The sequence below is a fragment of the Sminthopsis crassicaudata genome, chromosome 1, assembly GCF_048593235.1.
Source record: "Sminthopsis crassicaudata isolate SCR6 chromosome 1, ASM4859323v1, whole genome shotgun sequence".
In the NCBI taxonomy this organism is placed as follows: domain Eukaryota; kingdom Metazoa; phylum Chordata; class Mammalia; order Dasyuromorphia; family Dasyuridae; genus Sminthopsis; species Sminthopsis crassicaudata.
Window position 1 is genome coordinate 646855099 of NC_133617.1, and position 27767 is coordinate 646882865.

Genomic DNA, 27767 nt, shown 5'->3' on the forward strand with positions numbered 1-27767 from the left:
TTAAAAAAAGAAAAAAAGAAATTTGGAAGTGCAAAGGAAAAAAATAGAAAGGTAGCTTGGGGAAGAAGCAGGGTCAACTTCAAGGTAAAGTTTGTTGTTCATGATCCCATTTGGGGTTTTCTTAGTAGAGATACTGGAGTGGTTTGCCTTTTCCTTCTCTAGCTCTTTTTACTGATGAGGAAGCTGAAATAAAATAACTTGCCCAAGATTACACAACTAGTAATTGTCTAAGGTCTAATCTGAACTCCAGATGAGTCTTTCTTATTTCCCTCTCCTTTGCACCACCAGGAGATAAGAAATACAAGTTAAGATCAAGATATGAATGAGATGATTCAGGCTGATTCCAAAGCACTTGTGATAGAGAGAGCCATCTGCATTCAGAGAAAAGGACCATGGGGACCGAATGTGGATCACAACTTAGTGAAGAAGGGACCCCAAAACTCTAAAACTCCTTGAAGGAGAAAATTTCCTTCAACTCTGCCTCAGTGAGGAACCCCGCCCAAGGGAAACAAGACAAACAAGTTTCATTCTATTATCTAGGTGGGGTTGGTTCAGTCCTAAGCAAAATAATTTCAACCCTATTCAATTAAGGAAAGTCATTCAATTTTATTTTACATTACAGCTCAAACTGAAACCCAGTGAGTAGATGAGCCAACTTGGGATTCCACCCACTAGCTCCCTTCAGCTTGGAGCCAAAGATCCTATTATAAAAGAGCCAATCTAAAATCCTCTCTTTGTAGAGGTTCTAAACATGCCATGCTATGCCAAGGAAGCCTCTGCCCACTGGATACTAGTCTTTTCCAGTGCCACCCTCTCTTTACCCTCACCTATTTCCCTAATGAGACTTTATGCCTTTCTGTCAGGATTTCTAACCTTACTTCCCAATCCCTATAATAAACCTCTTTTATCAATCTAAGTTTTCAGATTTGTAAATTCCTTTAGAGAGAACTTCTGCGCTGCCAGAAGAGAGTCCCCCAAACTCCCTACCCTTGCACCGAATCCCAAGGGGGGTACAGGGGAGCCAAACCTCTCCATTTGGTTCCCTGAACCTCGAACCTGCCACTAGACCTTAACATTTAATTCCCTTACCACTAAAACCCTAATCTCATTTTAGTTCCCTAAATCTAGACCTTATCATTTGGTTCCCTATAAAAGGGAACCCCAAAACCTAAACCTCATCATATTTTTGGTTCCCATACCAGGAGCCCTAAAAACTAGACTTCACCTCATCAATAGTATTTCCATCTTTTTTTGTTGTTATTATTATTTGCTTGTTTTTTTTTTTTCCTTTCTCATTTTCACCCCCCTTTTATCTGATTTTTCTTATGCAGCATGTTTAGAAGAATTGCACATGTTTGACCTATATTGGATTACTTGCTGTCGATGGGAGAGAGGAGAAGGGAAAAAATGGAACACAAGATTTTGCAAGGGCAAATGTTGAAAACTATTTTTGCATGTATTTTGAAAAATAAAAAGCTATTAGTATAAAAAAAGATCAAGAGATAAATATGAAAAGGTGGGAAGAACTATCTATTTATTAAATAAAAATGCACAGGAATATTGGAGTTGAAGTTCCTTGAGCTCAGGGACTACTTTATTTTTCTCCTTGTATCTCTAGTGCACAATACTTGACACATGTTGGGTGTTTTATAAATTTTTACTGAATTGGATTGAAACTAAGGCCCCCAAAAGAGAAATAATTTGTCCAAGATCTCACACATAACAGATGACAGAGCCAGAATTCAAATATAGGCCCTCTGCCTCCAAACCTAATTTTTATTTCATAGGTTGCCATTATACACACACACACACACACACACACACACACACACACACACACACAAAAAAAAAAAAAAAAAAAACTCCACAAAGTACTAATATGATACCTCATGATGATCTAGAGAAGACCCTGGGTTCTCAAAGATTATGGGAGCAGAGAATAAGCTTTGGTATGTGTTACTATATTGAAAATGATTCCTGTATGATTCTGATTTTAGATTGAGCTCATCACAACAGGATCACCACCTGGCTTCTTTGCATCATGATCTAAAAAGGATGCATTTACTATTTCTGCCTTTTTCATTTGATTGTGAAGTGTTTTTTATCCTAATACATGGTCAGTTTTTGTGTAGGTACCATATACTGCTGATAAAAAGATATATTCCTTTCTATCCCAATTCAATTTTCCCCAAAGGTCTATCATACTTAACTTTCTAAAATTCTATTCACCTTCTTGACTTATTTCTTGTTTATTTTGTGGTTAGATTTATCTAGTTCTGATAAAGGGAGATTGATATCCCCCATTAACATAGTTTTGCTGTCTATTTCTTCTTGCAACTCACTTAACTTCTCCTCTAAGAATATGGATGTTGTGATACTCTGTGCATATATGTTTAATATTATTCATCCTTTATTTTCAGAGATGACATCATGAGGTGATATCCTGACTCGACTATGAATTGACTTTAAGTGAAATAGAGTTGTGCAAAGTCTTCAGTCTTACTCTCTCTTCCAGTCATCCAAGTCCAGAGGCAAGATGAAAGTCAAGATAATTGGCAATGGCCTAGGAAGCAACAGATGACCTTGGGGTCTTCAATGCTTGACCGAGCTCTAAGTGCTCCACAGTGCCTGCTTTAGTCACTTACATGGCTGTTGGAATATATTGTTCTTCTCTGTCCATTCTCCTGAGGAAAAGTTTCCCATACATGATTAGGACAGACATCTCCCTAATTAATTCACCCTCATTACCAGGGTTACTTTCAAACTAGTTAAAACTAATTGAACAAATAAGCACTAGTGTAAGGTGCCTGTGAGGTCCTTTTCAACTCTCAGACTCATGAGACTCACAGAATCTGAATAACTTTTCAGATACTTTCCAAGTTCTAATTCCTATGATCTTCAGCACCTGAGGATCCCAATCTGGGATATAACTCTCTCTTATAAGTTTTATTCCAGATAAGGTACAAAACTTATTTTCTCAGTCCCTTTATTTAAGAGAACCAATTCAAATAGAGTGCTCTGAGCAATTACTAAATTAAAATAACAGGATACTTGCAGTGGTATGTAATGAATTCCATTTAAAATGGCTACCTATGTGCAAGGTCTTGGGATAGAAAAACCAAAAAAAAAAAAAAGAAAAGAAAAGAAAAACAGTCCCTACTCTCAAAATGTTTACTTTATATTTGAGGGACACCATAAGAACACAAATAAGAAATACAAAATAGTTTTTTTTTTAATTTTCCCCAAATTTTATTTTTAGGTACAAATTCTCTCTTCCTTCCCCTTCTTTTCCTTCTTTTCTTTGTCCTCACTAACAAAGCAAGAAAAACAAAACCCATTACAAACTTGTATAGTCAAGCAAAATAAATTTACAAATGGGCCATGTCCATCCTCCTTCTTCGCCTTCATCTCAGTCTGTACTCTGAGTCTATCGCTTGCCTACCTGGAGGTGAGTGATGTAGTTTCATCTGGAGTGCTCTGGAATTCTGATTGATCGTTGTACTGAGATGAATTCCTGGGCTGTTTGCCTTGCACACAGTAATTTCCAGAAGAAAACAGCACTAATTACTGGGGAAGAAGTGGGGGGGGAGAGCAGATCAGGAAAAGCTTCAGGAGGACGCAGAGCCCCTGAGTTGGGCCTCAGAAGCCAAGGATTCTGAGAGGGAGAAGTGAGGAGGAAGGATCATTGTGGGGACGGAGGAAACTTGTGCAAAGGCATCAAGACAGGCTATGGAATACAGAAACGGGAGACAGCTAGTAGCTATTTTGGCTGGAATGGAGAGTGTCTAAAGGGAAGGAAGAGCTCCTCTGAAAAGAATGGAAGCCTTATAACTGCCGACAGTAATGATGACTCACAACTCTATGGCAATTCTGGGTTTACAAAGCACTTCCTAGTAATCTTATGAAGTGGATAATTTGGGATGGGGGGAGCTGGAGCTATGACTTCATCCAGCTGAGGGAGATCATGCAAGTATCATTATCTCCATTTTACAGATGAGGAATTTGAAGTGATTTGCCCAAAACTGGAAGCTAAGAACTCAATATATGACCTTTTTCTATCTATTTTGTTGGCAGGGATTGTCCCAGTATAAAGACACATAGGGTTAGTATGTAAAAAAGCCAAGCAACTACTGTGCATTTAATCCTAAAATAGCCAATTAAGGAAAGGAACTAGTAACTGAGGAGACACACAGGATGGCTGAAGATCTCCATGGTAACCTGAGAGAAGCAGGAAGGTGTAACTGTGTGTGTGTGTGTGTGTGTGTGTGTGTGTGTGTGTGTGTGTGTGTGTTGTCTGTCTCTATCTGTCTCTCTGTGTGTCTGTCTCTCTCTGTCTCTGTCTCTCTCTTTGTCTCTCTCTATCTCTCTCTTTGTCTCTGTCTCTGTCTCTCTCTGTCTCTCTCTCTCTGTCTCTCTCTGTCTTTCTTTCTCTGGCTCTCTCTCTTTCACTTCTTCTCTCTCTTTGTCTCTCTGTCTCTCTGTCTCTCTGTCTCTGTCTCTATCTTTATCTCTCTCTCTCTCTCTCTCTCTCTCTCTCTCTCTCTCTCTCTCTCTCTCTCTCTCTCTCTCTCTCTCTCTGCTATTCTCTCTCCCCGTCTTGAGAGGGCAGGACTTTCAGCTATCCCTTGTCCCTTTTATCCACGAGCAGCCTGCCCCAGACCCGGGTGAGTTGGAAGCAGGTATAATTCAGAAGTTGCACACCTCTGTGACTTGTTCCTGGGAGCTTTGGGGATTTGCTTTACATCAAAGGAACTAAACAAAAGTGATTCCCTTATGTATGCTCTAATTGGTGCTTCATGCTTTTAGAGCAAGTTTAATTTGGAGCCTCTTGTGGGACCAGCTGTCCTCTGGCTTTCTCAGGAGAGCAAAGGTTCACCGATGTATTGTGACTTTACTTCGGCCTCTCCCGGAGGGCTTAGAAATGGTTGAGCAATTTCATTTTGGAAAATTCTGAAACAAAACATTGTGTGGTTTGGCTTTTCCTGTAGGCTCCCGAGCCTAGGTCTGAAGTAGGTCCAGGATTCATCCATCCATCCATCTAACAAATATTGATTTGGGCACCTCTTGGGTATAGGCTATACTTTGCTAGGCAGTGGGTCTGAGGGGGAGGACAGAGTAAAACCCAGTATGTGAGGACAAGACAAACCCAAAGAACTACAAATAACTCTGTTACACAACATTACATGATACATGTGCTAGAGAAGTTGTGAAACCAAGTGGTGGGTGAGGTTTTAGGGGGAAAGTCATTATTACTGAGGTGGGATGAAAGAAACTGGAACAGGTTTCATGAAGGAGAAAACTTTCAAGCTGGGCTTTTATAAATGATAGAAACTGAGCCGTCCAAGACTAAGATAACAAAATGAGCAAAGGCAAGAGCCTTGTAGATTATACATGTCTGCAAGAGTCGATCTCTATGTAGCTTACAGAAAAGCAAGAAGAGTTGTCTAGACTGTTTTGTCCCTCACCTTCTTCAAGGAATAAGTTTGAGACCAGGAGCCAGCCACTCTCCAAAACAGGGGTTCCTGGGCTAGAATTATATCTTATCTGGTCCCTCAAATATCATGTGTCCAGGGAAAATAATTATTTGCTTCAGTTGTGCTCCTAATCACTACGCGATAAGGAATTTCTCAAGCTATATATCCAAGACTTGAGTCCCTTTTCGCCAAAGGCCAGTTCCACAGTGAGTTCATGTGGTAAATAATAAACCCATTCAGCCAGACTGAAAGCAAACAGAAATCAGAAAAATTATCATAGGAAAATATATACAAACATTACACAAAATGAATGAGTTTTCCCTCCCCGGAAAGATAACTTAGCTCAGCTAAGAAAGAGTCTCTGCTTTTACCCAAGGGAATATTTTCTCTTGTGTAGTAAACGGGTAGGGACATGATAGAGGTTGCTAGCTTTCCTGCATATTGGCTTCTTCCCAGAGTCTTTCCCTCCCTTAGGGGACCTAAATAAGAAATAAGAAATGGGAACCAGTCACTTCCCTGCTGAAGCTGGAAACCAAAAAACAGTGTCTTCTTAAATTGTATTTTAAAGCAGTAATCAACTAGTAATCAGATTGGTATTGGCCAAGAAATAGTGGTGGATCTGTAGAGTAAATCAGTTATATAAGATTCGCAATAAGTGACCATAGTAATTAAGTATTTGATAAACCCAAAGACTCAAACTTTGGAGACAAGTGCTCACTACTTAACAAAAACCATTACTGGGAAAATTTGGGAAAAAACGTATGGCAGAAAGGAAGTACAAACCTACATCTTACACTGTTTATCAAGATAAGGTCAAAATGGGTCCATGATTTAGACATAGAAGATGTGCCATAAACAGATTAGGAGAGCAAATAATTTACCTGTCATATGTATGGAAAAGAGAAGAAATTATGACCAAACAAGACATAGAGAACATTACAAAATATAAAATGGATAATTTTGATTGTACTAAATTTAAAAAGTTTTGCACAAATAAAACCAATGCAACCAAAGTTAGAAGGAAAGAAGAAAGCTGGGAGATAATTTTTATAACCAAGAACTCAAATGAGAACAGAGTCAAATACATAAGAATACAAACCATTCCTCAATTCACAAATGATCAAAGCATATGAACAGGCAGTTTTCAGACTATCTATAGACATCAAAAATGATCTAAATCACTATTGATTAGAAAAACATAAAACAACTTTGAGATATTACCTCATAGATATCAGATTGGTTAATATGGCATAAAAAATGTTGGGTATTGAAGGGGGGATATGGGAAAATTGGGACTTATGCACTATTATTAGTGGAATTGTGAACTGATCCAACCATTCTGGAGAGCAATTTGAAACTATAACCAGTGGACTATAAAACTTTGCATACCCTTGATGCAGCAATAGTATTACTAGATTTGTAACTTTTAAAGATTTTTAAAATGGCAGTGGGTAAAAACTTGTACAAAGGTATTTTGTGCTGGCAAAGAATTGGAAATTAACAAGATGCTTATCAATGACTAAACAAGTTATGACATATAATTGTACAAATGATGAGCAGAATGATTTCAGAAAAACCTTGGAAGGATATAAGTAAACAGAAGCAAGAGAACATTGTACATAGTAAAAGCAATATTGTACAATAACTATTCTCAGAAATGCAATAATCCAAGATAATCCCAAAGAATTCATGATAAAAATGCTATTCACCTCCAGCGAAAGAATTGATGGAGCCTCAATGCAGATCAAAGCATAAATATTTTGTTAATGTTTTGGTGTTTTTTCCTGGTATGTGTCTTATTTCACAAGACAAATATGAAAATAACATGAAAAATCGTGATTGAATATGTATAGTCTATATTAAATTGGGTTACCATCCCAGGGAAGGATAAGGAGAAGGAGAAGAGAGAAAGAATTTGAAATTCAAAATTTCAAAAAATGAAGTTAAATTGTACAGAATAACAGCAAGAGTAGGCGATGATCAACTCTGATATACTTAGCTCTTTTCAGCAATACAGGAGAACCAAGACTATTCCAATAGACTTGGGACAGAAAATGTCATCCACATCCAGAAAGAGAACTACGGATACTGAGTGTAGATTGAAGCATGCTATTTTCACCTTTCTTTTGGTTTACTTTTTTTTTTTCTCATGGTTTTTCCCTTTTGTTCTACTTTTTCTTTCACAATATGGAAATATGTTAAAAATTATTGTACATGTATAATATATATCAGATTGCTTGCTGTCTTGGCAAGGGAAGAAGAAAAAGAAAAAATTGGAACTCAAAATCTTACAAAAATAAATGTTGAAAACTATTTTTACATGTAATTGGAAAAATAAAATATTACTTAAAAAAAGATCACATACATATACATACACGCGCACATGAGAAAATATTAGCAATATTTTACAGCAGAGATTTCTTCTAATTAACATAATTATAATTTGAGATGCATTCAGTTTATTTGTCTTAATCAAACAAGAGGGCCAAAATCAGATGCAGTCCTCTCTAGTAATTGAGTATTTGAGTGTGTGTTTGGGGGATGAGGGATATAGGATATAATGGGGGAGCATATCAGGAAATAACTGTGATATAAATACAAAACGTTAATTTTAAAAATCAAAGTAAAATTAAATTTTAAAATGCCAAGCAAAAACAACAACAACAACAAAAAATAGAATCTCACTTCTAACTCTTATCAACTATCTCTCTTGCAGTGTGAAACAATGAATTATCAGCCTTCAGTAATGAGAAGAATCTTACACCAATGATTCAAATGGACTTTGGGCAAGGGAAGCCACATGCTTCTTACCCCTCCCTCTCCCAGAATCTGGTTATCTGTGAATTGTGGTTTGATCCAACATAGCCTCCAGGTTGCTCTCTGGACTTAGGCTCCCACAGAGTATTTTTTCCCTCTGGCTCTATTAATTATCTCTAATTATTAATAGTAGTCTGGATACAACACAATAAGAGAAAAGAAGTAGGAGATAACACAGCCTTTAGGGATGGGTCATCCAAGGGCTGTTTTTGATCTTCTGGTGTAACTCCAGATTGATACATAATCTTTCTGATATAAACTTTTAGTCTTCATGACTCTTGAACTTTCCCAGGTTTAGGGCCAGGGTAAATGAAGGCTATGTACACAGGGGTGTACCAAAAACAACAATATGATATAGAAGAAAGATCATTAGATTAGCATCTTTGCTCTAAAGTTCCATTACAAATAAATTGCATAACCTTTGGAAAGGTATTTAATTTCTCATGTCTCCGTTTTCTCATCTGTTTGTAGCGTCCAAAGCTATCTTCACAAAGGAGGATGTAATGAAAATATCATCATTATGATCATTTTTTGACATGAGGAAAATTGAGGCTTAGCAAAGTCATGTAATCCATTTTCCTTTGGTCACACAGGTAATATAATATATAACATAATCAATATAATATAAGATAAATTAGCTATAATTTACTTTTAAATACTATTTCATATGCTTTCTTATTTGATCCTGACAACAACTTCTGGGAGAGAAATACCCTAGAAATTAGCATTATCATTTTAGAAGCTGGGAAACAGAAACTGGAGAGAGGTTAACTGATTTACCATTGCTCACCTAACTCAGATGTATGGGAAGTTGGGTTTGGATTCAAGTTTTCCTCAAATCCAAATTTATCACTCCCATCTTATTATGGAACCTAGATCAAATCAATCAATCAATTAGTATTTAATTAGTATTAAAAATACAGCAATATTTGTCATATCTATTGAAGATGAATTATATAAGGATCAAATGAAATATGGCATGAAAATTAAGTAACTGCAATTATAGCTTTGGTCAGAAATTTAGAAGACTACATGCTTCTGTCATAAGAGTAAGGAATACTGAAGGGAGATGCTATCTCACAACTCTAGTGGCCTGAGCTTACAAGGCATGCCAATGGAAATGTAGCAAAATAGCATTATCTGTAGTTGTGCCATTTGTTAACCAAAGAACACACTATAAGAGAATTCAGTGAGAATGATCCTAACACGAGGTTCTATGAATATTCTTCATAAATGCCTAAGTATTAATGTGCAACAAGAAAATGGTATTTACACACATATAATGTATCTAGGTTATATTGTAACACATGTAAAATGTATGAGATTGCCTGTCATCGGGGGGAGGGAGTAAAGGGAGGGGGGGATAATTTGGAAAAATGAATACAAGGGATAATATTATTTTTAAAATTACTCATGCATATATACTGTGGAAAAAAATTCTAAATAAAAATAAAAATAAATAAATAAATAAATAAATAAATAAATAAATAAATAGATGAATGAATAAATAAATGCCTAAGTATCAAGAACTAATCAATTTCTCTACCCTTAAGGTTCCTTTCTTTCCCACAAATCCAGGAATTATTCTTTTTTTTGTTGTTGTTCCAGTTATTTTTAGTCTCTATTACCAGAGAGCCTCACTTGAAAGTTATATAATTCATAATTTAATTCTAACTTTTAAAGAAAGAAAACAATAAACAAAGCTGCTTTTTCAATCAGATCTTTTTTCTTTTTTTAATTATAGCTTTTGATTTTCAAAATACATGCAAAATTTTCATTCTTTCTGTTGTTTTGCTTGCATTTTTTCTTTCTCAGTTTTTTTCCTTCTTGGTTCAACTTTTATTTTTCTTTTTTTTAATTATTGCTTTTAATTTACAAGATATATTCATGGTTAATTTTTCAGTATTGGCAATTACAAAATCTTTTGTTCCAACTTTTCCCCTTCCTTCCCCCCATCTTTTCCCCCAGATGGCAGGTTGACCAATGCATGTTAAATATGTTAAAGTACAAATTAAATACTATATATATATATATATATATATATATATATATATATATATATATATATATATATATGTCCAAACAGTTATTTTGCTGCACAAAAAGAATCGGACTTTGAAATATGTACAATTAGGCTGTGAAGGAAATAAAAAATGCAGGCAGACAAAAATAGAGGGATTGGGAATTCAATGTAGTGGTTCATAGTCACCTCCCAGAGTTCTTTCGCTGGATGTAGCTGGTTCAGTTACTGCTCTATTGGTGGCTATGTCCATCAGAATTGATCATCATATAGTATTGTTGTTGCCAAGAGATAATGATCTCCTGGTCCTGCTCATTTCACTCAGCATCAGTGTATGTAAATCTCTCCGGCCTTTCTGAAATCATCCTGTTGGTTATTTGTTACAGAACAATAATATTCCATAACATTCATATATCACAATTTATTCAGCCATTCTCCAATGGATGGGCATTCACTCAGTTTCCAGTCTCTGGCCATTACAAACAGGGCTGCCACAAACATTCTTTTTTTTTTTTTTTCCCCCTGAGGCTGGGGTTAAGTGACTTGCCCAGGGTCACACAGCTAGGAAGTGTTAAGTGTCTGAGACCACATTTGAACTCGGGTCCTCCTGAATTCAGGGCTGGTGCTCTATCCACTGCGCCACCTAGCTGCCCCCTGCCACAAACATTCTTGCACATGTAGGTCCCTTTCCTTCTTTTAAGGTCTCTTTGGATATAAGCCCAGTAGTAACACTGTTGGATGAAAAGGGTATGCACAGTTTGATAACTTTTTGAGCATAGTTCCAAATTGCTCTCCAGAATGACTGGATGTATTCACAATTCCACCAACAATGTATCAGTGTCCCTGTTTTCCCACATCCCCTCCAACATTGCGCATTATCTTTCCCTGTCATTCTAGCCAATCTGACAGGTATATAGTGGTATCTCAGAGTTGTCTTAATTTGCATTTCTCTGATTAATAATGACTTGGAGCATCTTTTCATATGGCTAGAAATAATTTCAATTTCTTCGTCTGAGAATTGTCTGTTCATATCCTTTATCCATTTATCAATTGGAGAATGGCTTGATTTCTTATAAATTAGAGTCAATTCTCTATATATTTTGGAAATGAGACCTTTATCAGAACCTTTGACTGTAAAAATGTTTTCCCAGTTTATTGCTTCCCTTCTAATCCTATCTGCATTAGTTTTGTTTGTACAAAAACTTTTCAATTTGATATAATCAAAATTTTCTATTTTGTGATCAATAATAATCTCTAGTTCTTCTTTGGTCTTAAATTCCTTCCTTTTCCACAGGTCTGAGAGGTAAATTATCCTATGTTCCTCTAATTTATTTATAATCTCATTATTTATGCCTAGGTCACGAACCCATTTTGACCTGATCTTGGTGCATGGTGTTAAGTGTAGGTCAATGCCTATTTTCTGCCATACTAATTTCCAATTTTCCCAGCAATTTTTGTCAAACAGTGAGTTCTTATCCCAAAAGCTGGAGTCTTTGGGTTTGTCAAACACTAGATTATTAAAGTTATTGACTGTTTTGTCTTCTGAACCTAACTTATTCCACTGATCAACTAGTGTATTTCTTAGCCAATACCAAATAGTTTTGGTAACCACGCTTTATAATATAATTTTAGATCTGGTACAGTTAGGCCACCTTCATTTGATTTTTTTCATTAATTCCCTTGAAATTCTTGACCTTTTGTTTTTCCATATGAACTTTGTTGTTATTTTTCCTAAGTCATTAAAATACTTTTTTGGGAATCTGATTGGTATAAGCACCAAATAAATAAACTAGTTTAGGCAGTATTGTCATCTTTATTATATTTGCTCGCCCTATCCAAGAGCATTTAATATTTTTCCAATTGCTTAGATCTGACTTTTATTTGTGAAAATGTCTTGTAGTTTTGCTCATATAGATTCTGATTTTCTCTTGGCAGATAGATTCCTAAATATTTTATACTATCAGTAATTACTTTAAATGGAATTTCTCTTTGTAACTCTGTTGGATTTTGTTAGTAATGTATAAGAATGCTGATGACTTATGTGGGTTTATTTTGTATTCTGCAACTTTGCTAAAACTATGGATTGTTTCTAATAGCTTTTTAGTAGAATTTCTGGGATTCTCTATGTATACCATCATATCATCAGCAGAGTGATAATTTGGTTTCCTCATTACCTACTCTAATTCCTTTAATCTCTTTCTCAACTCTTATTGCCAAAGCTAGCATTTCTAATACAATATTGAATAGTAATGGTGATAGTGGGCAACCTTGTTTCACTCCTGATCTTATTGGGAATGGTTCCTGTTTATCCCCATTGCATATGATGCTTAGTAGGTTTTAAATAGGTGCTACTAATTATTTTAAAGAAAAGTCTATTTATTCCTGTGCTTTCAAGTGTTTTTAATAGGAATGGATGTTGGATTTTATCAAATCATAAAGGAGGGAACACATTCCAAAAATGAGAAAAACAAACAAACAAACAAACAAAAAGCAAGCAAACAACAAAAAAGGTTTTCACTTTTTTTCACAACTATGTTGTGATTCACATTCAGTTCCCATAGCCCTCTCTCTGGGTGCAGATGTCTCTCTCCATTACAAGTTTATTGGAATTGGCCTGAATCACCTCATTGTTGAAAAGAACCAAAATGATCAGAACTGATCATCACATAATCTTGCTATTGCCATGTACAATGATCTCCTGATTCTGGTCACTTCACTTAGCACTTCATTTAGTTCCTAAAAGTCTCTCCAGGCCTGTCTGAAATCATCCTGCTGATCATTTTTATAGAACAATAATATTCCATAATATTCATATACCATAACTTATTCAGCCATTTCCCAACTGATGGGCTTCTACTCAATTTCCAGTTCCTAGTCACTACAAAAGAGCTACTACAAACATTTTTTGCACATGTGGGTCCTTTTCCCTCCTTTATGATTTCTGGGTCAAAGGGTATGCACAGTATGATAGCCCTTTGGGCATAGTTCTAAATTGCTCTATAGAATGGTTATATCAGTTCACAACTCCACAAACAATGGACTAGTGTCCCAGTTTTCCCACATTCCCTCTAACATTCATCATTAACTTTTTCCTGTTATCTTAGCCAATCCAAGAAGTATGTAGTGGTACCTTAGAATTGTTTTAATTTGCATTTTTCTGATTAATAGTGACTTAGAACATTTTTTCATATGACTAGAAATGTTTTCAATCTTTTCATCTGAAAATTGTCTGTCCATATACTTTGACCATTTATCAATTGGAAAATGATTTGTATTCTTATAAATTTGAGTCAGTTCTCTATATATTTTAGAAATGAGGCCTTTATCAGAACCCTTGAATATAAAAAAAAAATTCCCAGTCTGAATTGGTTTTGTTTTTATAAAAACTTTTTAACTTAATATAATCAAAATTCTCCATTTTGGATTCCATAATTTACTCTAGTTCTTCTTTGGCCACAAATTCCTTCCTTCTCCACAGATCTGAAAGGTAGACTATCCTTTTTTCTACGAATTTGCTTATATTATCATTTTTTATATCTAAATCATGAACCCTTTTTATCCTTATCTTGGTATAGGGTGTTAGGTGTGGGTCAATGCCTAGTTTCTGCCATACTATTTTCCAGTTTTCCCAATAATTTTTGTCACATAGTGAGTTCCTATCTCAGAAACTGGGGTCTTTGAATTTATTAAACACTATATTAGTATAGTCATCAACTATTGTATCTTGTGAACTTAGCCTATTCTACTGATCAACTATTCTGTTTCTTAGCCAGTACCAAATGGTTTTGATGACTGCTGCTTTATAATATAGTTTTAGATCTGGTACAGTTAGGCCACTTTTATTTGTATTTTTTCATTAATTTCATTGAAATTCTTGACCTTTTGTTCTTCCAAATCAATTTTGTTATTATTTTTTCAAGCTTTGTAAAGTAGTTTCTTGGCAGTTTGATTGGTATAGCACTGAATAAGTAGATTAATTTAGATAGTGTTGTCATTTTTATTATATTAGCTCAGCCTACCCATGAGCACTTGATATTCTTCCTGTTGTTTAGATCTGATTGAATTTGTGTGAGAAGTGTTTTGCAAATTTCTTCATATAGTTCCTAACTTTGTCTTCACAGGTAGACACCCAAATATTTTATATTATCCACAGTTATTTTAAGTGGAATTTCTCTTTGATCTCTTGCTGCTGGATTTTGTTGGTAATACATAGAAATACTGATGTCAATAACCAGACCTTTTAAAAAGAGAGTCTTTGGGCACAAGTAGTAGGTGATAAGTGGATACAGCACCAGCCCTGAAGTCAGGAGGTCCTGAGTTCAAATCTGGCCTCAGATACTTAATATTTCCTAGCTATGTGACTTTGGGTAAGTCACTTAACCCCAATTGCCTCAGCAAAAAAAAAAATTTTAAGAGTTTTTTTTTTAATAATTTGTCTTATTTATTGTGAGTTAGCTCAGGATAGGTCTTATTGGAAGTCTGCTGTATGAATATGAATACCATCTCTCCTCACCTATTGTATTGCTTGAAGTTTGTTTCCTTTGGGGAAAACAAACTGAATTTTTAATTGTTTTTATATTATTTATTGTATTTATATTATTATTTATTTTTATCACTTTCCAAGTCATATCAAGGTAATGTTGTAGAATGTTGTAGAAAAGAAAAATGTGGAATTTGGAGTCAAAAGACTTACTTGCTCTGCCACTTACTCTCTGTGTTGACCTCAGTCAAATCATTTTCCTTCTCTGGGTCTCAGTTTCTTCATTCATAAAATGAGGAGACAGGACTTAGATGAATTCTAAATCTATAGATCCTACTTTAATTTTCCAAAGATCCACTGGATTACCAATGCCATTTTCTTTATTTAATGCAAATTATAATCCCTCAAGACATTACTAAAAATTTTTCATGATTTGCTGTAACTGAAAATCTTATCCCTAGTGGGCAACTTTCTGGTAATGAACCTCTGCAAACTTAGCTAGGCCTTGGACAAGAGATACGAATAGCTTATCACCAAATCTATTCTCAAACCTTTCCAGTATGATAGGCTTTGTGAGAACTAATGTTTTGCAGGTGTAGACTTTGAAAACTCAAAGTTACCTGCCCAATCAGTCAACTAGAATTTATTAAGCACCTAAAATATGCTAGACAGTTAGGTTACATAGTGATTGGAGTGTCAGGCTTGGAATCAGAAAGACTCCTCTTCTTGAGTTCAAATCTGACCTCAGATACTTACTAGCTATGTGAACCTGAACAAGTCACTTAATCCTGTTTGCCTCATCTGTAAAATGAGCTAGAGAAAGAAATGGCAAACCACTTCAGTATCTTTGCCAAGAAGACCCTAGATAGATGGGTGTCATGATGAGTTGCAAATGGCTGAACAATAACTGAACCACAAATGTACCAGGTATTATGTTAAGTGTTGGGGGACAGAGGGTGCAAAAAAAAAAACTCTTGCTCTCATGGAGTCCATCACCTGAGGGCTCAGAAGAAGGCTGTGGTAGAGATGATCTAGGTGTGGAGACTATTTCCCTCCTCTCATCCCAATTATAATTATACAAAACCTGACTATGTTATGAAAGGTTCCTAGATATGTTCCTAAATCCAATCCACTTCTAACTCTCTCTCAGGACTCCTGTTTCCAGCTCTGAATCCCTTATCTGATGACTACCGCAAGCCACAAAATATCAGCTGACAGTGTTTTGTCTACATACAATCTTCTTCTGATTTTTAACCCATCCTTTTACATGATCATCCTCCCAGGTGTGTAGCATTTGTTTTGACAGGGCATTTCACTTTCCCAGACCTCAGTTTCCTCATCAGTACAATGGGGATTTATACTGATTACAGGATTCCTCTGAGACCTTCTGGCTCTAAATTCCATGATCACATGTTCCCTCCAGGGCACATTCTACTCTTTACCTTCGTCAGGCACTGATGGCTGCAGCTGAGGGATAGGTTCTCAGGAGAACCCTCAACATAATGCTGAGAAAATGCATTTTCCCTAAACTCAGGGCTAAGACTAAGCAAAGTAGACAGAGAAGGGTAGGGGAAAGAGAGCAGAGTAATGGAAGGCATTCTGATTTTGTACATTTTTGGGTAAAATATTTTATTTTTACATATTTTCACATATTTTAGTGCTAACAGTAGAATGTAGCAGAAAAAGCATTGATCTTGGTGTCAGAGAACTTAGCTACTAATCCTCATTTTGTTAGACCTTGGACAAGTGATCCAAGGTCTAACACTTCACAACCTATGTTTCTGCAAGATCCACAGCCCATTTCTTCAGATCAGAATAAATGCCCATGCTGTTAACTTCCTACAGGACTCCATCAAGTCTACAACACAAGTCACATCCAGGTCACCAAGCAACTGGGCAAGATTGGCAATGAAGTCAGGCTACCAATGTGCTGGTCAGGGTCCAGCCACCCTGGGCCATCTGTGGGCAAAGAAGGATGACCATCAGAAAACAGAAACTCCTTCTGCAGAGTGAGCTGAGGTGACTCCCTTGTGAGCAGAGGCAGGAAATACTTTCAAGGATCTCCTTAAACTTATTCAAACAATGCAACTCAGCTGGTGGATGGCGGAGACAAGGGCAGCTGAAACAGCTGCCAGAGTGGAGCTGCCCTTTCTGAGGAGAGATGTTAGATTGCCCTGGGATCCTAAGAAATGATGCAGCAAACTGTTTTGAGCTACAATTGCTCATCAGAAAACAGTTCAGGAGGATTCGGAGTGAAATGCCCACATTATATGATTGAATAGGTTAGGATGGCAAACCATCACCAACTAACTTTTTAAATTAATTTTTTGCTGAGACAATTGGGGTTAAGTGACTTGCCCAGGGTCATACAGCTAGGAAGTGTTAGGTGTCTGAGGCCACATTTGAATTCAGGTCCTCCTGACTTCAGGGCTGGTGCTCTATCCACTGCACCAACTAGCTGTCCCTCTAACATTTTTTAAGACCAAAAAACAACAATTCACTATTGTAAGCAACGCTATCTTGTCAGTAAACAGTAAAGAAAGACTGGATTATCTGTTTCATAGCAAGGAAGAAAGAAGAAAAAAAAGGAGAAATAAAAAGAAAGGAAGGAAGGAGAAGGAGGAAGAGAAATGAGAACTTAGTAATTCAATTAAATGTATATTAAGTTAATATTCATGGACATTATGCTTGGCACCTGGAATAAACAAGTATCATAAAACCATTCTACTATAATGAATGCCCTGGGTCACTTTGTATGGCATTCCCATTTCTCCACTTTCCATAATAGATTATAAAGAATTGAATAAACTCTCAATTTAGTATCAAAAGACCAAAACCAAATAACAAATTTTTATTGCTCTATGAGAACAAGTAATTTGAGAACCTAGAAAACTGGGAAGCTGGCAGTGCCCTGGATAGTAATAGGAAAGTTTGGAAGAAGAAAGAAAAGATACAATTCAGCTTTGAACATATTGAGTTTGAGATGCCCAGCAGAAATAAAGTTTGAGATGTCTAAAAGGTCATTGGCAGTGTGGAAATAGAGTTCAGAAGAGAAATTAGGGCTAGCTATATAGATCTGGAAATCATCTGCATAGAAATGTTCATTAAATTCCTGGGAACTGATCAGACCACCAGGTGAATCTGGGAAGAGTGTTTTATGTCACTTCCTGACATCAGGGACAAAGCTGTATCACAGTTACATGCATGCATAAACAGACAGGTGTGGTAGGAGCTTAAGCAATCAGTTCCAAAAGCTTGCTTACATTACATTTTACATATTATGCATACTGCTGCATATTTTGACATGAGGTGACTATATGTATGGGGAAAGTATTTGAATTTTTTTGGTTGTTGTTTTCTATCCTTCATTCTCAGGACCATGACATCAAGGAGGTGATGCTATGACAAGCAAGTGATTGGATTTAAGTGTGGGAGGTCTGTGCCAGGTCTCACTGTCTCCTCAGGGCCATTTGGATCCAGTGGCAAGGTGTAGATCCAGGATGACCCTGGATGCCATGGGAGACCTGGGCCTTTTTAAGTTAAGGTCTTCAGCAGGTCTCGGTTTGCCTGACATAACCCTCAATCAGTACTAAGGCTAGGTAAGATGTATTGGACTACCTACCATTTAGGGGAAGGGCTGGGGGTAAGGAGGGGAAAAGTTGGAACAGAAGGTTTTGCAACTGTCAATGCTGAAAAATTACCTATGAATATACCTTGTAAATTAAAACCTAAAATAATAATAATAATTTTAAAAAAAGGCTAGGTAAGAAGTGAGGCCAAAAATGGCCTCTATGTAGTAAAAAAAAAAAAAAAAAAAAAAAAAAAAAAAAATTAATTTGGGAGGGAGTTTCAGGATTTTTGGCCAAACCAGTAACCATTGGTATTTATATTCTCTCTGAGCCAACCAGGAGCCAAACCATGGCTAAGTGGGGCTTGACCTGGTACCTATTATTGGTCATTCAACCAGAGCCAGATTTTGGTTTTTTAAGGCATGATTCTAGCCCATAAATTCCAAGATATCTTGGGAGGTTTCAGGGATCAATGTTTACATTCTTTGGACAGGGCACTAGACTGCACTAAGATTTTGGGGATACTCTGTATTATAGCAATTCAAAGGAAGACAAGATCGAGGTATCCTGGAATGAGGACAGAAAGCTTAAGGAAACAGGACATGAACCAGGATATTAAACATGGGCAGAGCTTTAATAGACAAGGAAAGCATCGGGGGAAGAATGAACAAATGGATGAATGTCATTGTTTATCTTTTGTGCTTGAAAAAGACATCATGATGTTGAGGTTAGTGTATAGTGTGTCCACTTGTGGCTGATTAGACCAGTATAAGTTGGAAGGCTCTACCACGGGACAATCTGCATGACTGTTTGGGAGGGAAATGTCTCTAAATGTTTGCATCTCGTGTTTCTTTTGAGATGTCACAAGTCTACTTTGCTCCTAGAACACAGGACCTTCTTGGATGGGAGCACGCCATACCAGATGATCCTTTACCAGTGGAGCCCCACGTCTCACAATCTATCGATAAAGCTCTTTAGAGAGACCTTGAAAGTATCACTTCTGCTGAGCTCTGTGAGAACATCTGTCTTGGGTGAGTTTTAAGCAAACATATGTTGGGCCTTAGAACAATGTCAGCAGCCCATTGCAGGGGTACTCTCAGCAGTAGAGTTTGAATGTCTGGCAGTTCAGCACAACTGTCAGTGTCTAGTACCTAATCTTACCAGGTGGTCCTAAGAGTCTTCCTAAGACAATTCAGATGGAAGCAGTTAAATTTTCTGGCATGGCCTTGGTGGACTGCCCAGCATATGACCCTGAAGTCTGCTCAACTGTTCTATAGGCCTTCGGTTTATGAGATAGTCATACCATCTCTTTCCCACACATACTTTTGGAATTTCCCAAATATTAACCAACCTCATCATCTATGTGGACAGCACTGGAGTATCCAATCAAAGTAAGTGAATTCATGCACAGCACTGAAAATTTCATTTGATATAACTGATGGTCCCACATAGGGATAGTTTAGTGCTCCCTGGGGGAGAACCTGTGTTTTCTTGGTGTTAATTATCAGGCCAACATTAGCATGAGGCAGAGAATTGTTCTATACTTTATTGTATTTTAACATCAGAGATTGCATTGAGTGCACAACTATTAGCAAACAAAACCCCACCAACTCCCCTCCCACTTTAGTCTTAGCTTGTATAGCCTTTTCAAGTTAAATAATGTACCTTCAGTAGTTAACTGATCTTAATGCTGTTTTAATTCTTGTTGAAGGCATCTGAAAACATTCCTGAAAATAGTATGTTAAATAATAAATAAATATTATTATTAAATAAATGAATGAATGAATGAAATAATAAATAAGTAAACAAAAAAATAAATAATAGTATGTTTAAAAAACATAGGATCAAGTATTCCACCCTAAAAGTGCAAATATTCTGGCCCAGATGAGTAATGTGGTGCTGTACATTAAATCTCTGAAAGCTGCCCACTTTTTTTCTGCTTCATTATCAAAAGTGTGTTGGCTCAGTTTTCCCTTCAAGTCAGTAACACACTGTTCACCTAGGTAGAAGCCTTCTAATTTATTGATGTTGAGTCTTCAGACAGTCCCATTCTTCGGGGCCATTATTTTTATTGAATGTGAATGTTTAATTTACAGAGGATTTCTATCATTTTTCCAGCACTCTGCACCAGACATGCCCTTTGTCAGTCTCACGTCCTGTCTGTCTCTTCTCCTTACAATGTCACAGCCTATTAAGTGCCAATGTTTGCTGCAAGGGCGCAGCCATGAAGTTTTATTGAGTTTAGGTAAATGGAAGATAGTGATGGTAATGAGGTCATGAAACATACAAGTCTTTAATAGTAAATGGCCATTGCTGTTGTTGTTCCCAACTTCATTCTTCCTAAGGACTTCATCATGTCTGATAGTCTGTTCCTTCTCTGGTACTAGAGCCACCCAGAATTATAAACTTGTTCTTTTTTGGCACATTGATGATGGAGGTCTCCAGGTCTTCATACAATTTTTCTTTGCGTTCATCATAGTAGGAGCATATAAGATGATGATGATGGAGTGACACTTCCCTGAAAATAGCAATGTCATTGTCATAAAATTATAAAATAACAAAACAATAAAATACTAAAATAGAAAAATGACATGGATTTAATTTAAATAAGGCAGAGGTGGGTGAAGTTGTTAATTCCACTTTCTTTTCCAAAGTCACTGAATTCCAGCGTCAAGATAAAAGTCAAGATAACGAGTGATGGCTCTAAAAGCAATGAAGGACCTTGGTATTTTTGGGGTGACTGAGCCCTACGTGCTCCACAGCACCTACTTCCACTGCCTTCACGGCCTGTTGAAACAAAATGTTGACATCCATTCCATCCTGAAGCCTTTCCATGCTTGGGCTAGAGACCTTCCCAATTTGCCAATGAGTTTGAGGTCCATTGGTTACCCTCAGCCTTGTTTTGCCTGTCTGTAGAGAATGTTTTATCAAGGTGTGGCTAGTGTAGTTGGAGCAATAAGTGAGAGCAGATGACAGGTGGAAACCAAAGGCAGTAGAGCCACCCTGAGAAGGGCTCCGTATCCCTCACAGCAAAGGTGCTAGTCCTCCCTGAACATCCCATAGATGGATGAGTGAATGAATAAGTGTTCTTTAACTGGTTTGCCATCTGCCAGACACTGCTAAGTACTAGAGGTACACAAAGAGAAAAGCAGTCTCTCTCCCAAGGTTTGTAGATTATCATAGGGACATTGCAGAAAGGGGAGTGGTACCAGAGAAGGGCGTTCTGGCTTGATTTATTACTGGAATGGGGAGTGGAGCAATAAGTGAATAGACCAACACACCCTAGTCAATCCTCTATGGAAAGGAGAACAGCAGCAGCATCCCCTTTTCAATGGCGATGGAAGTATTGGTTTAATCAACCAGAATTAGAAAAAGGAACAAGAAGGGCTCAGGATGGTTGTAAAGCTGTGAACAAAAATGCAGAGGAGAGGTTCCTTGAAGTAGAGGAACTAATTAGAATAAGCACTGAGGAGCATTCAAGCATTTCAAAAGGAAACATAAAACATGCATCTTGCATTGTATAAGCAGAAAAAAAGGAAAGGCAAAGTTTGGGTTAATGATTGGACGCGGAGGAGAACTGAGAGTATGTGCTCAGCCAAAGAAGAGGGAGAGGGAAAAACCTACAGGAGATCTGTTAGCACCCTTGTATTATTAGGGCAGAGATATCCTGAAGTACCATCATAGCCCATGAAAGAGGTCCACCTAGGCAATCTTACCCTGCCATAGGTAACTGAATTTAGATTCAAATATCAAAATCTACCCGGCATGTACAACTGCTCAGATACTCTCCTGTACGGATCTAGCCCAAAACCTCAAGGTAAATGTAGACACATATGCTCATGACTTACTGCTCTCTCTGAAGGAATAGTCACCAACAAGACACCTACAAGAACACCAGGAAAGAAAGGAAAGGAAAACCTAGCCCCCTCAGCAGAGGTACCACAGACTTCTCAGAGCCTCTCTTATTCTCTTTCAAAGATACACACTAGTAATTATATGGGAGCTAGGCAGGTCTGACCAGCCTACTGTAGCACTGAAGCCAGTGCCAGTTTGGACCAGACACCCAGTCCTGTTCTACTGGACATGAGTGACACTCCTGATGCTCCTCTCTGATATGCAATCCCAACAGAGCTCCTCTTGCTTATTGCCCGAAGATATAAAGAGAATATAAAGAGTCCTTAACCTTTTTATGCATAGACTCTTTTGGTGGTCTGGGGAAGCCTAAAGCTCCCTTGTCAGAATAATGATGTTGGGTTTTTTTAATTCATAAACAAAGCAAATGCTAAATTTTACTTAAAGGCTAATAAAAATAAAGGGATAATTACCCCCCATCCATTCACGTTCATGAACCTCCTAAAATCTATCTAAATATCCCAGATTAAGAACCCCTGCACAAGAAGCTAGTGAGGAACAGATACTATTGAAATCTACACTCTAGGCTCTATGTATTAAGCACTAGTACAAAACTGAAACAAGCCTGATCCTCAAAGAGTTTATGGTCTTAAGGAAAACAATATGAAAATAGATAAGAAAATGCTAAATATATAGAGTACATCAAAGCACTTTTGTTCTAGCATCTCTAAAAAAGGTCTTTAACAGCCTAACCTGTCTCTACTTTTCTTCCTTTTAGAACAGAATTTTGTAGTGGTAGTAGTAGTAGTAGTAGTAGTAGCAGCAGCAGCAGCAGTAGCGGCAATAGCAGCAGTAAGAGAAGGAGGAAGAAGAGGAGTAGAAGTAATAGGAGTAATTGTAGTAGAAATAGTAGCAGTAATAGTAATAGTAGTAGTGATAATAGTAGCAGAAGTATAGTAATAGCAATAGTGGCAGTAGAAGTAGTAGGAGTAAGAGTGAAAGTAGTAATAATAATAGTAGTAGTAATAGAAGTAGTAGAAGTAGAACTAATAGCAGTAACACTAGAAGTAGTAGCAGTAGTAGTAACAGTAGTAGTAATAATAATAGTAACAGAAATATAGTAGTAGTAACAGTAATAGTAGCAGTAGTAGTAACAGTAGTAGTAATGATAATAGTAGCAGAAGTATAGTACTAGTAACAGTAGTAGTAGTACTAGCAGCAATAACAGCAGTAGTAGTAGTAGTAGTAGTAGTAGTAGTAGTAGTAGTGTAGCACCAGCAGTAGTAACATTAGTAGTGAATGAATCTTAGCTGCTGCCCTAGCTGATTCTACAAAAGGATCTTTCGTCTTTTCCTATGCATACTTAGCTTGCCCCAACCCCAAAGTCTTGTTCACTAGGGCAAAATGACTTTTCCCATGTAAATCCTATCTGAGATATAACAAATAAGGGATTTTTCCCACTCCCATCTTATTGGAGGTTGTCCAAACGGACCTGAGATTGCCCAATTTCTCTTCCTTGTCTAATTCTCCTGTTCTTTCTCATTCTTTCTTTTCAACATCATCTCTCACCTCTCTTTGTTGGGATGTCTGTCACCTTTAAGGAGAAGGCCTGAAGGTGCATCATCTCTTACCCCTAGTAAATGCCCCCCCAAAAACCCTTGCTTAATTTGGAGATGTTTTGAGCCTGAATTCTTTCAGAAATGACACCATAACACATACCCTGATACTTTAAAATTTTTTGCATAACTCATTTCTGATCCCCGATTTGGGGCACAGTCTTCAACTCTGACTCGAACTCAAGGTAAACTGACTCCTTTATTGCTGGCAGCCCTAGTATCTGGCAAAATAGACTGCTGGAAGTTTTTTCTAGACCTAGCACCCAATAAGTTTTCTTTGGTTAATGATACTCCTGTTTGAGAGCCATACCACCCATTTTACCATTATGCCATTTTGGTTGACACTGGGCATATTCTTTCTCATGAAAAAGCAATAAACTCCTTTTTTCCTCTCCTAAAACAAGTTTCTGACTAATTAATTGAAGGGGGGGCAGTGACCCTTACCACCTGCTGATCCTCTGATTCTCACAAGCTTTGAAGTCCCGGAGGGTTCAGAACTCCTTCCTTCTTTATTACCATGGCTGAACCCTGGGTAAGATGGGACCTTCAAATTTCCCACTTCTATCTCAGACTACTGGTTATTCAGTGGAGCCCATCTACCACTCCCTAGCTTACCCCTCTCACTTACCTTACTTCCATACCTCTTCCCAGTATTGATAATTGGGGCTCCACTCTACACACAGACCAGATCCCCACTAACCCTACCCCTCTTCTCCTCAGGCACTTTACATAATTGAATATAATTGTTCCATATCTGATAATTCAAAAGTGGTTCTATAATGCCAAAGGTGAGGTTTTTATGTGTGATAATTGGAAATGCAATTGGTGTCATCTGAAGTTCATTGTTCATGCTATGGTTGTATTTCTAAATTGTATTTCTAAATTTAAATTATGAAATTTGAGAGACCGTAGCTAACCAGAAATGCTATTAGACAAAATTTCTCTCTAATTTGGATGTTTTTAGACATGAATTAGGCTTTTAAAAGAATGTGAAAATAAACATTTTTTGGATATTTGAAGAATCTTAAATATTAATGAAGTATATTTAGCACTCTGAATCCCAGAATATGAGTCATTTTAATTTATAAGTGAAGGATTAGAGATTATTAACAGTTTTAGTTATCTCTTTTTATTGAATGTAACCGTTTTATACAGATTTTTAGATATGAAAAACTTATAATGCTAATGTTGACATAAATGATTTTCTGTGCAAGGTAATGTGGAAGTATATTAATTAAATTAGGGTTGATAATCAATGGTGTCTCCAAATTTGAATGAAGAGACTCAGTAAATATTGGATGAATTATTGGGGAAAAAAACAAGTAATGGGTTCTTTATGAGATTATAGATTTGGCTTGCCATCCAGCAAGAATATCCTTAATGTTACTAGCGTATGAGCTAAACAACTAACAGAAGGTAGAAAATGTGTTTAAAATCTATTGTTATTTTATCAGCCTCGATAACTATTTTATAATTGCAATTTAGGAACTGGGTATTTCTACTTTTCTTTGTAAGTTATGAGGAAGTTATAGCTAAGACAATTTGGCTACCACTTATGAGTTTTAAAGTAATTTTCACGATATTAAAATCTAATTGGTTCTGCTTATTCAGAACAGTTCACCACTATGAGAGTGTGCAGCAAGGTTAGTCTATTCCTCCTAAGCCCCTTCACAAGGTTTGGGGGGGGTTGTCAAAGAATATATCCCATAGTAAAGGTAAGAATAGATGAGGTAGATAGGCAAGAACAACAGGCTCAGTCCCTTCTCTGAAGCTCTGTAGATTTTCCTTCATTTGTAACTTGCAATGTTTCTTGAAATCATTGATGTGAGCAAGGTCATCAATTCTGGGAAAAGAACTTGTTTGGGTTATCTAGTTCCCAAACAAGAAATGAGTTTACTGAGAATCTACAAATTTGTTTATTATATAGAACTATTTCAATTGTTGTCTTTGTATGTAGTACCTGTACGTGGGCTTTGAATTAAAAGTTTGACTTATCACAACAAATAAAATTTGTTCTTCAATAGATTTCACTGACAGTGTGATTGGTCAATTAGTCAACAAGTCTAAATGGCTTATGCTAATGGCCTGCACTAGATAAATAAATTATTCAAATAATATATAATATAATAATAAAATAAAATATTTGCAAATAAACACAATTCTCCTAATAGTTTTCATCAAATAGTGAATATTTATCTCAGTAGCTAGGATCTTTATGTTTATTGAATATTAGACTATTAGATTAATTTGCTTTTCTATGTGTACCTAATCCATACCACTGATCAATGTATTTTTTAACCAGTACCAAATTGTTTTGAGAAGTATTGATTTTTAATTTAATTTGAAATCTAAAACTTCTAGGCCCTCAATTCTGATTTTTTTTCAATATTGCCCTTTAGGTTCTTGGTATTTTTTTGTCTCCATTTGAATTTCATTATCATAGTTCTATAAAGTGATCCTTTGGAATTTTGATTGCTATAGTATTAACTAAGTAAATTAGTTTAGATACTATTGTCATTTTTATTACTATGGCCCAATCTACACATGAACAATTAATATTACTCCAGTTCTGCCTTTATCTGTGTGAGGAGTGTTTTGTAATTGTGTTCATGTAGTTTGGGGTGTGTCCTGACAGACTCCCAAGTATTTTATACTTTCAATAATTATTTCAAATGGAATTTCTCCTATTGAGTTTTACTGGAATTATATATAAAATGCTAAAGATTTGTATGGATCTGTTCTATATCCTGCAAATTTATTGACATTATTAGTTAAATTTTTAGTTCACTCTTTAGAGTTCTTTAAGTAATCATCAAGTCATCTGCCAAAAAAAAAAAAAAGTGATTATTTTGTTTCTTCTTTCCTTATAATTCCTTCTCTAATTTCTTTGTTTTGTCTTACTGCTACATCTAGGTTTTCTGTTGTTGTTTGCCTTTGTTCTCAAAGAAGACCATGAGATCAGGGAGGTGATACCATAACATGTAAGTGAATTGGATTTAAGTGAGGGAGGGTTGTGCAGGGTCATCTGCCTCACTTTCCCCTCCAGAACCACCTGGGTCCAGTGGCTGTATAGGTATAGATATATAGATACCTATATAGATAGAGAACAGGACATCTGGAGATGGCCTTTTTAAGCTAAGGTCTTCAATAGGTCTCAATTTGACTGAAGCTGCATTTATTCAGTGATTAAGGCTAGGTAGCAATTGAGGCAAAGGATCTAGTGCTATGTTAAATAGAAATATTCTTGTTTCACTCTGATTTTATGGGAAAGGTTTCAAATTTATCTCTGTTTCATCTAATGCTAATTTTTGGCTTTAGATATGTACTATTTATCATTTTAAGAAAAGTCAATTTATTCCTGTGTTTTTTAGCTTTTTTTTTTTCATTTATTGATAACAATTATATCAATCTCTAGTAAGAGGTTGGCTGACCACAAAAAATCCCTGAGATTTATAATTTTTTTTCTTTACACATTAGAAGGAAAAAAAGAACCTTAAGGAGAGATCATCCCTCAGATAGGAAGACAAAATAGAGGTTTCCAATTAAGGGTTACATTGGGAATTCTGTCTAGGAGAAAGAGAAAGGGAAAATAGCAGTTCCACAACAGAAGCAAGATTGAAGCAAAATTTACTCATTACTAACATTTTATCAATCACTTCTTATGTCTAGATAATCAACAAAACAATGAAACCCTCATTTGTACTATTTCCAATTTCCTGAAAATTTAATATTCTATTATTGTTCTATAAGAAACAATCAGCAGGATGATTTCAGAAAGCCCTGGAGAGACCTACATGACTTGATGCTAAATAAAGAACCAAATAATAGAACCAAGAGAACATTGTGCACAGCAACAACAAGATTATATGATGATCAGTTCTGATGAATGTGGCTCTTTTCAACAGTGAGGTGTTGGAGATAGCCATCTGCATCCAAAGA